Source organism: Macrotis lagotis, chromosome X, assembly GCF_037893015.1.
Source record: "Macrotis lagotis isolate mMagLag1 chromosome X, bilby.v1.9.chrom.fasta, whole genome shotgun sequence".
Classification (NCBI taxonomy): domain Eukaryota; kingdom Metazoa; phylum Chordata; class Mammalia; order Peramelemorphia; family Peramelidae; genus Macrotis; species Macrotis lagotis.
The window spans coordinates 41,838,927-41,850,521 of record NC_133666.1 but is presented as its reverse complement, the minus strand read 5'-3'; the positions used below and the strand labels follow the sequence as shown (position 1 = coordinate 41,850,521).

The window sequence follows — 11,595 nt, the reverse complement described above, 5'->3', positions numbered from 1 at the left end:
TACTAACTGTTGCCCAGTCCTTTCCCACCTCCAAACATTGTAAGAACAGTTGTCCATATGTGAAATGACTTCTTGCCATATTTCTGTCTATAGAAATTCTCTTCTTCCAAGGCCCATCCATGAAGCTTTTCCTGATTTCTCCAGTTGACCGTGGTCTATCCTCTCTCACAAATCTTGCATACTATGCTGTCTACTTTGAAGTTCAATATATTCTAACTTCTAACATACTATTTGGTCCCATTAGATACTATTGTATTATAAATTCTTAGAGAGCAGGATTCACCTTGTCTTTATACTTCCATCAGTTTGCACATGGTCTCAATAATAGTATGTTCTACATAAATGTTTGTTCGACCACTGTGCTATTTGGTCGATACATTCAATCTGTGGGGTAGGAAATGACATGTTCCTGGTTGCCTCTCACCACACTGTATAAAGCCCACTTCACATATAGAAAGAACCACTCCTCTCTAGGTCATATTATTCTCCTCCAAAAAAATCAAATTGGGCAATAAAATTAAAAAATCCTAATTTCCTAAAATCTTTTTGACTTCTGCTATGGAAACTGCGTTCATGCCAACTAACTTTTAAAAATTAACTATTATAGAGGAAATTTGGGGAAGATGGAAGAATAGGTCAGAAGTTAACATGATTGTACATGAAGAAGAAAAGAAAGGTAGAAATATGTGAAACTCAAAAATCTTAAAAAAATGAATGTTGAAAATTATCTTTACATGAAATTAGAAAAATGTTAGAACAAGAGATAAAAGTAGAAATAGAAAAAAAAGTTGTGGAAGAATGGTGTTCCTTCTAGGGCAACTGGAGAAGGTCTAGTGTTCCTTCTGGGACAATGGGAGAAAATTTAAAGAAAAATCCTGGGACCAACTGAGGTTCCAATAGCTGAGTGAAGGAAAAACACTACCAGACAGTGAGCCCTAGGAGCAGCCAGATTGGGAGGTAGCCCTGAGTCGGAAAAAGAGAGAATCTCTGCTGAAAAGGGACACCATGTCCAGTGGTGCAGGTAAGACACAGTCCAGAGCAGGAGGCAACTAGCTCAATCCAGGTGAATGTAGAAGCAAGTGGCACAGGATTCTGCTGATTGGGGACACTCACAGGAGAACTGAGCTCTCAGTCTTGATCCCAGGCCAGAAGGAGAACTGAAGGTTAAAACCACTGGAAGGTTCCCAGGGAATAAGATCATTTCCAGCATAGGGGTCCCAGCTGTGTCTTGGAGGAGGAAAGGAGCCCAGAGGTTGATCCTAGGACAAAGCTTCTGAGATCGGAGACACCCCACCCCATACTGCAGTACTCAAACTGAATATTAGAAAAAGCTGCTAGAATTTTTTAAATAAATATATATTTCTTTTTCCAACATACAATGGTAGTTTTTACCAATCATTTTTTCTGATTAAGGTGACTCTATTGATGGTACACAATAAAGGACTCTAGACTTCTCCCCCTTACTACAGGGGTGCTTTGGGACAAGAATGTGAATGGGGCACCAGATTCCTGGTAGAGGAACACATGTTAGGGATGTGGGCTCCCCAGTTATGGAACTCCTTTTTTGGCTGGGGATGAAGATTCATCCATGGCTTCCCATTTTATTCCTTGGAGGCCATGAATACCATAAGGTCAACTAGATGGATGCTATAACCATACTCGTCATACTAGGAAATAAACTTGACAAAGTGGTCATTGAGGGCAATACCAGCACCAGCATCAAAGGTATGGGTGTCGCTGTTAAAGTCACAGGATACAACCTGGACCCCTCAAGTGTCCATCTGATGCTTCCTTCACCACTTTCTTGATGTCATCATATTTGGCAGGTTTCTTCAGGCAGCAGGTCAAATCCACAACAGATACATCGGGAGTGGGTGTGAACTTTCCATTCAGCTCAGGGATGATCTTGCCTACAGCCTTGACAGCTCCAGTGGAAGCAGGGATGATGTTTTGGGCAGCACCACACCCATTACACATAGCTTCCCAGAGTGACCATCCACAGTATTCTGGGTAGCAATGTTAGCATGCACTGTGGACATGAGTCCTTCCACAATGCCAGAGTTGTCATTAATGACCTTGGCCAAGGGAGCCAAGTAGTTGGTAGTGCAGGAGGCATTACTGACAATCTTAAGGGAATTATCATATTCCTCATGGTTCACTCCCATCACGAACACTGGGGCATCAGCAGAAGGGGCAGAGATAATGTTTGACTCCACCCTTCAAGTGAGCGCCAGCCTTTTCCATGGTGGTAAAGACACCAGTGGACTCTACAACATACTCAGCTCAAGCATCTCTCCAATTTAATATTAGTGGGATACCACTCCTGGTAGATGGTAATAGCTTTTCCATTGATCACCAGCTTTCCATTCTCAGCCTTGACAGTGCCCTTGAACTTGCCAAGGGTGGAATCATATTGAAACATGTAAACCATGTAGTTGAGGTCAATGAAGGGGTCATTGATGGCCACAATATCTACTCTGCCAGAGTTGAATGCAGCCCTGGTCACCAGGCACCCAATGTGGCCAAATCCGTTTCCTTCGACCTTCACCATCTTGTTTCAGGAATGCAACTGACCAAAGCAGCAGATCCTAGCAGAGAATTTGGAGAAGAACTGAGAGCCTATCAATCACTTTTTCCAAGGTTTTGAATTTTACAGTTTTTCTCCCTTCCTCCCTTCCCTCCTTGCTACCCCCAAATGAACTGTCTATATAGGTGAGTTCTTTCTTCTCAGCTTGCTCATTAAATATATATATATATATATATATATATATATGCATATAGATATATATATATATATATAATATAAATTTATAATTAAATTTGGTATCTTCAGTATCTTCAAAGGGAGATACTGAAGCAAAAATAAGACCTCTCCTACCCTGAAGGTTTACCCATCAAATGGTTACCTGCACAAAAATGCATTCATAGAGGAACCCCAAAAAGACTTTAAAAATCCACTAAGAGAGATAGAGGGGAAAAAAACTAAAAAAAGAAAAAAGTACAATTCAAGAAAAACAATAAAATTATGAAAAGAAAATAAACAAATCAGAAAAGGAGATCCAGCATCTTAAGGAAGAACATGGCTCTTCGAAAATTAGAATGTGGCAAGAGGAAGTCAATGAAGTTAGAAGAGACAAAGAAATACTCAAACAAAACATAAAGAATGAAAAATAGAAGAGAAAGTGAAATACTCCATAAGAAAAATATCAGATTTGGAGAACAGATCAAGAAGAGAAAATATACTACTTGAGATCCCTCATCACAAAAAGAATCTTGATACAATAATGTGAGAAATAATTAAAGAAAATGGTCCTGAAATGTTAGAACAAGAGATAAAAGTAGAAATAGAAAAAATTCACCACAATCCTGAATAAAAAAAATGGATATTCAAAAAATTGCCAGATTTCAGGATTTTGTTGCAAAAAGACCTGAACTTAATAGAAAATTTGACATATAAGACTCAAAATTAATATAAGGTAAATATCAAAGACTACAAGGGATTCAATAAAGACAAATTGTTCACTATCTATACAAAGAAATGTAAACCATATGTTGAAGATTGTTATTAGCAACTGGATAGTTCAAATGAAAGATTGAGATAGAGCTGAGTAGGATGGGATTCTTACAAGTAAAATGGTATAGGGAAATGATTTTTTTAGGTTTTTGCAAGTCAAATGGGGTTAAGTGGCTTGCCCAAGGCCACACAGCTCAGTAATTATTAAGTGTAGGAGGTCCGATTTGAACTCAGGTACTCCTGACTTCAGGGCCAGTGCTCTATCCACTGTGTCACCTAGCTCCCCTTAAAAGATATTTAAAAAGAGTTACCATCTTATACAAATGAAATGTGAGAAGAATTGATACAGAGGAATTATATGGGGAAGGAGATCTGGTAGTTCTGTAAATCTACTGTCATTGGGATTGGGTTAGAGGGAACAACACATGTATACATATATAAAGCCTTCTAAATTCAGAAAGAAATAAGTGGAGGGAATAGAGAGGGAAATGAGTTAGAAGAGTAGGAAATAGGATAAGAAGAGGATATATAGAAAGGTGTGCAGATTAATAGGGGCATATAGAAGAGTATGTAGATTATTGGAAAGGAGGGGTATAGAAGGATGTGTAAGGGAGGGATTCTTTGAAGGATAGTTAATTAAGGAGTAGGAGGGTAAGATATCAAATAGAACTAGAGTATAGGATAAAAATGAAAGACACACATAAACCAAATATGTATGTGGGAGTGTATATATGTGTATATATGTGTGTGTGTATATGTATGTATGTATATATATTCATGTTTAATTGTAAGACATCCTCAGGGGAGGTGGGAGGAAAAAATAAAGTAGCAGAGAACAGATGAAAACCCACAAAGAAGCAAAGAACAGATGGACAATTTTGAATACAATGTTTAATATTTTAAGGGTTTTTTTGAAAACAAAAATTATTATTTTATATTATGAATTCTATCTTACATTTTGCTGTGCACAAGATAATATTTTCTTTTATTTTGTAAATTAAAAGAAAAGATGAAAAATAACTATTGTAGTATTCTAGATTTAGAAAGAACCTTAGAGATAGAGGCCAGACACCAACACTTACATATGAGGAAGTTGAGGTCCAGAGAGATCGAGCAACATTGAAAACATGAGTGTAGGTGAGGATCTGAGAAGAGAGGCCCCAGCTTCAAATCTAGCTTCTTCCATTTCTCCCCATAGGACCATGAGCAAGATACTTTATCTCACTGTAAACAGGTAGGGGGTACTTAGACTGGACAAACTCAAAGGTCCCTTCTAAGTCTAAATCTATGAACTATGACCATTACCTATTTGTAGATTAAATAATATATATGAGGGAACTGAGGCAAAAAGGGCTAAATGATTTGCCCCAGGGTTCCACAGCTAGTAAATGCCTGAGATAAGATTTGAACTCAGGGATACTCCAGGCCTAGCATACTATTCATTGTACCACCTATCTTCCTAAGGGCTCAAAGAAATACATTACTTTCCTTTAGCTTGTCAATCAAGAATTATCAATGATGTGTCTACTCTAAATCCAGTACTATATTAAATAATGAGAATATAAAGATAAAAAAAATCAAACAATCCCTGATCTCTAGCCAGACTGGTCTTTTGCTAATTCCTAGACAGGGCATTTTTATCTCTCAAATCTATGCTGGTACAGAGATATCCCTCATGATTGAATAGACTCCCTCTTTACTTCTGCATTTTAGATTTCCTTTTACCTTCAATCAAAGATCATTTCATACACTATCTCCTGCATGAAGTCTTTCCAGATATTATTATTTCCAAGTGTTAGAATGTTCTGCCCCCACCCCCACCCCATTACTTTGTATTGATTTAACTAGCTGCGACTTTAGGACTGACCTGTTACATTAATGCTGATAGGTTGGCTCCACAAAAAGTTGCTGCTATGACATTCAAAGTTCAAAGTCGCCATCTTCCCACAATTAGTCACAAAACCCCACCGGAGTGCTCCTTTTACAAGTCAGTCAGTAGAATCAGTTCTTTAGGAAAGACATTTATTCGAATGGAAAGAGCTATTTTACAATAGGATTAGACAAAAGAGTTAATGCTTCCATAAAAACAGAAAGTCTGTAACAGGGGAAGATTGGGCACACACAAGTACAAAGGTACTGGGGCATACACACATAACCAACGCAACTCACAACTCTGGAATTTCAAGGACCTTGATGTTCTTTCTCTTTCTGGAATGTCTTCAAGATATTCACTATGGGTGGTGGCTATGCAAAGAACACAATGTCTCAGAGGGACTGATGACTGATAACTCAGGAGGTCTTGCTCCATTAAGAGTAGGGTATCTTGTCTAGATGGTCAATCTGCTCCTGAGCACAGTGGAATAAGTAACTTGATGGCTGGACCTGGCTCTTGACCAAGCTCGGCTGCTACTAGACTATGCTAACAGTCTTTTCTGTTACTGGTCAGTGCTTACCAAGTGGTGCCTGCCAGGTCATGCTGTTTGTGGATAATGGCTACCTAAGTCATACTGATTGTTTGGCTAATGGATAGCTAGCAAATGTCAGACTAGGCTAGATAGGTTGCTCAGCTACAAGGCTCTTCTCAGGGAATGGAATCTCTGCCAGACTCCCTGGGTTCTTTCTTTGACAACAGTTGCTTTCTTTTCCATCTTCAGATACTGACTTTGTTGGGTGATATTTTACTCTCTTTAGCTAGAGTATGTAAGAGTGCTCTTTCAATCAGGGCAACCTTTAGCTTAGGATCCACAAAAGCTTTTTCCCTTTGACTCTGTTAGACCTTCAGCTCTGAGTTTACCTCCAAGCAGGAGCTAAGAGAGTTCATGTTTCTTCTAACTTAACTAAGCTCATACCTACGTGATGGCAACACAAGTGGAGAAATAAAAGCCTCAAACCTCTCTCCTCATTTGAGGCTTACAAAAGTCTTGAACTTCTCAGGAAAAAAAATGCTATGTTAGTGTATCTTAAATGCATTTTCAGTTCTGACCTAACAAACATCAAAAGTCTTTCTCCTCATAGTTAGATAATCAAACAAGCTATAGAATGTTTACATACAATCTGAATCATGATACAGGAAATTGTCATTATACAGTATCATACCTTTCCAGAAGTAGTATCCCTAGCAAAGCCAGTAGGAGACTTTTAGCCACAGTGCAATCCAGGTTCCAACAGTTTGACAACAACAGAGGTCCCAACAGCTAGATAGCAAGTCAGCAGGGAGGATCCCAGTCCTAAAAAAGTCTGAACACTGGGAACACTGGGGTAAAATACAGGACTGGGTTGAGAACAAACCACTGCTAAGTCAGAACCTGGACATAAAGGAGGAAACAAACTGAAAAGGCAAGGTAATATCTTAGCCAACAAAGCTTGGATCTATAATCCATATACCCCAGGAACAGAGCTAAAATAATAAGGATGAGCTAAAAAGGTAAAAAAGCCTGCTGCACTTAACAAGGGCTTAAGTACCCTCAGTGGGGAAGGGGGAGGTAAAGGTTGAGAGAAAATAAGTTGGAGGTGTGGGGCATAAACAGTACAAGAACTGATTTGGCTTTGGATGATACTTTGGCTCATGAAGGGGGATTGAATGTTCTTGAAGGTACTTGAAAAATGGGTAAGGTAAAAAATGATTTTAATTATAACTGGAGGTAATTTGAGGCAATGTTGTTTATCAAGCAATTAAGCAATCAATCTGTGATGATACTTTGATAACAATATGAGGTTATCAAGCAATCAAATAATTAAACTGTGATTGATAATACCTGACTAATAGTACTAGAGCTCTAGAGCTATAAATAGTTCCAGGTCAAGAGTCACAAAGATTTATAATTTTAGAGGGAAAGAAGAGAGAGTGTGAACTCTGAGTGAATTCTATTCACTAGAGAGAGAATAAGATATATTTCCACTTGGGTTTAAAAATTTATCATAATCTACAGGGAAGGCGGGTACAGGGAAAAGGAAAGATAAGGGAAGAGGGGACAGATAAAAAGGGAAGGCAAGGGTAAAAGTGAAAAATAAACTGAAAGTTACAATTTAAAAAGAAGTCAAAGAGGAAAGTGTGTAAAATTTTGGTGAGGAGGAATAAGAGGAAAGGAAAAAGAAAAATATAAATGGAGAAAGATAGCATGGAGGGAAATACAGAATTAGTAAACTGTAAATGTGAATGGGATGAACTGTCCCATAAAGTGGAAGTAGATAGCAGAATGGATTAAAAACCAGAATCCTACAATATGTTGTTTACAAGAAGCACATTTGAAGCAGAGAGATACACACAGGGTAAAAATAAATAGTTGGAGCAAAATATATGATGCCTCAGCTGAAGTAAAAATATTAGGGGTAGCAATCCTGAGCTCAAATAAAGTAAAAGCAAAAATCAATCTCAAAAGGGATGAGGAAGGAAACTACATCTTCTTAGAAGGCACAATTAGCAATGAATGTATATCATTACTAAACATGTATGCACCTAGTGGTATAACAACCAAATTTCTAGAGGAAAAGCTGAGTGAATTACAAGGAGACAAAGACAGAAAAACCTTAATAATGGGGGACCTCAATCTCCTTCTCTCAGAACTGCATAAATCTAACCACAAAATAAACAAGAAGGAAGGTAACAAGGTGAGTAAAATCTTAGAAAACTTAGATATGATAGACTTCTAGAGAAAACTTAATGGGGAAAGAAAAGAATATACCTTTTTTCTTGGCAGTACATGACACCTATACCAAAACTGACCTTTTAATCAAATGTAGAAAGGCAAAAATAATAAATGCACACTTCTCAGACCATGATGCAATAAAAAATTACATGTAATAAAAGGTCATGGAAAGATAAACCAAAATCTAATTGGAAATTAGACAACTTCATCTTAAACAATGGGTGGATCAAGCAGCAAATAATAGAAATAATCAATAATTATATCCAAGAAAATGATACTAATGAGACATCATACCAAAATCTATGGGATGCAGCAAAGGCAGTTTGCAAAATGACTATATGAATAAAATAGAGAAAGAGGAGATAAATGAATTGGGTATGCAACTAAAAAAGCTAGAAAAGGAATAAATTAAACAATCGCAATTAAATACCAAATTAGAAATTCTGAAAATCAATGGAGAGATTAATAAAATCAAAAGCAAGAAAACCATTGATCTCATAAATAAAACTAAGAGTTGGTTTTATGAAAAAGTCAATAAAATAGACAAACCTTTAGTTAATCTGATTTTAAAAAAGAAAGAAGATTATCAAATCAACAGTATCAAAAATGAAAAGGGTGAACTAACCACCAATGAGGAGGAAATTAAAGAGATAATCTGGAGCTACTTTGCCAAACTGTATGCCAATAAATTGGACAATTTAAGTGAAATGGATGAATATTTACAAAAATACAAACTGCTCAGATAAACGGAAGAAAAAAATAAATTACTTAAATAAGCCCTTTTCAGAAAAAGAAACTGACGAAACCACCAATAAATGCCCTAAGAAAAAGTCTCCAGGTCCAAATGGATTTACAAGTGAATTCTACCAAACATTTAAGGAAGAATGAATTCCTATTCTACATAAAATATGTAAAAAATAGGAGAAGAAGGAGTTCTTCCAAACAACAACATGGTGTTGATATCTAAACCAGGAAGTACTAAAACAAAGAAAGAAAACTATAGACCAATATCCCTAATCAATATTGATGCAAAAATCTTAAATAACATTTTAGTAATTAGACTATAGCAAGTTATTACTAAGATAATACACTGTGATTAGGTCGGATTTATCCCAGGTAGGCAGGAATGGGTCAATATTAGGAAAACACTCAAGATAATCGAACGTATCTATAGCAAAACCAACAGAAATCATGACTATCTCAATAGATGCTGAAAATACAGCATCCATCCATATTAAAACACTAGAAAGTTTAGGAATAGAGTTTTCCTTAAAATAATAAAAAGTTTCTATCTAAAACATCAACAAATATTATATGTAATGGGAAAAACGCAGAGCATTTCTAATAAAATCAGGGATGAAACAAGGATGTCCATTATCACCATTACTATTCAGTAGAGTATTGGAAATGCTAGCTGTAGCAATAAAGAAAAAAGAAATTGAAAGAATCAGAATTGGTAATGAGAAAGCAAAGCTTTCACTCTTTGCAGATGATATAATGGTATACTTAGAGAAACCAAGAAAATCATCTAAAAAATTCCTTGAAACAATTAACCAATTCAGCAAAGTAGCAGGATATAAAATAAACCTACAAAAATAATCAGCATTTTTATATATGAACAACAAATCCCAAGAACAAGAGATAGAAAGAGAAATTCCATTTAAAGTAACTATAGATAACATTAAATACTTGGTAATCTACCTCCCAAGACAAACCCAGGAACAGTGTGAATGCAATTATAAAACGCTTCCCACCCAAATAAAGTCAGGTATAAATAATTAGAAAAATGCCAATTCTCATGGTTAGATAAAGCTAATATAATAAAAATGACAACTGTACCCAAATTAAATTACTTATTCAGTGCCATGCCCACCAAACTATCAAATAACTACTTTACTGAGCTAGAAAAAAACAGTATATACTATAAAGTGTAAGTCATCAAAATTGCCTGGTACTACTTAAGAAATAGAGTAATGGTTCAGTGGATTAGGATAGGTTCAAAAGACATTACAATAAGTGACAACAGCAATTTACTATTTGACAAACACAGACATCAGCTTCTGGGATAAGAACTCACTATTTGATAAAAATAGTTGGGAAAGCTGGAGAACAGTATGACATAAACTAAGCATAGACCCACAGCACACACCTTATATCAAAATAAGGTCAAAATGGGCACAGGATTTAGACATAAAGGGCAGCACCATGGATAAATTAATAGATTAAGAAATACTCTATCAGATCTATAGAAAGGAGATAAATTTATGACAAAACAAGAAATAGAATATATTATAAACTGCAAAATGAATGGTTTTGACTGTATTAATCTATATTAAACTAATTTATAGTTTATAGACTATATTAAACTAATAACACCAATACTGCCAAAATTAGAAGGAAAGCAGAAAGCTGGGAAACAATCTTCATAACTAGGAGTTCTGATAATATACAGAGAATTGCATCAAATTTATAAGGTTAAAAATCACTCCAATTGTTAAATGGTCAAATGATATGTATGGACAGTTTTCAAATGAAGAAATCAAAGCTATATATAATCATATGAAAAATGCTCCAAAGCATTATTGATTAGAGAAATGCAAATTAAAATAACAATGAGTATCACCTCACATCTATCAGATTGGCCAAGATGAGAAAAAGGGAAAATGATCAGTGTTGGAGAGGTTGTGGGAGGATTAGGTCATTATGCATTGCTGGTGGAGTTGTGAACAGATCCAACCATTCTGGAGAGCAATATGGAACTATGCCCAAGGAGCAATAAAAATGTTCATATCCTTTGACCCAACAATTACAATTCTAGGTCTATATCCAGAAGAATTATAAGAAAATGGGAAAAGTTCTACATGTTCCAAATATTCATAGTAGCTCTTTTTATAGTGGCAAAGAATTGGAAACTGAGGGGATGTCCATCAATTTGGGAATGGCTAAACAAGGTATGGTTCGTGACTGCTATGGAATATTATTGTTCTATAAGAAATCATAAATGGTCAAACCCTAGAGAAGCATGGAATGACTTAAAGGATCTGATGCTGGGCAAAGGGAGCAGAACCAAGAGAACGATGTACACATTAACAACATTATGAGATGATCAACCTTAATGGAAGCAGCTCCTCTCAGCAGCCCAGAGAGCTAGGACAACCATACTAGACCAGCTATGGACAATGTTATCCCTACTCAGAGGAAGAAAAACAAAACAAAACAACAAGAAAAACCAACCTTTCAGAATCTGATGAACACTTTATAAAAATTATCTCTTATGTATCTCTTTCCCTTAATTCCTAATTCCTCATATTGAAAATGACTAACATGTAAACATGTTTATCAAAAATAAGCATGTACAATGCTAACCTGACTGGTGGGAAGGGTGGAAGGAAATTTTATAACTTAATAATACATGTGCATATGGATGAAAATAAA

General features: G+C 36.1%; 1 pseudogene; it reads right to left on the bottom strand.

The window, feature by feature from the left end:
• Window positions 1-1,601: 1,601 nt before the first annotated feature.
• On the bottom strand, window positions 1,602-2,551 carry LOC141501708 (glyceraldehyde-3-phosphate dehydrogenase-like; annotated as a pseudogene).
• Window positions 2,552-11,595: the final 9,044 nt, after the last annotated feature.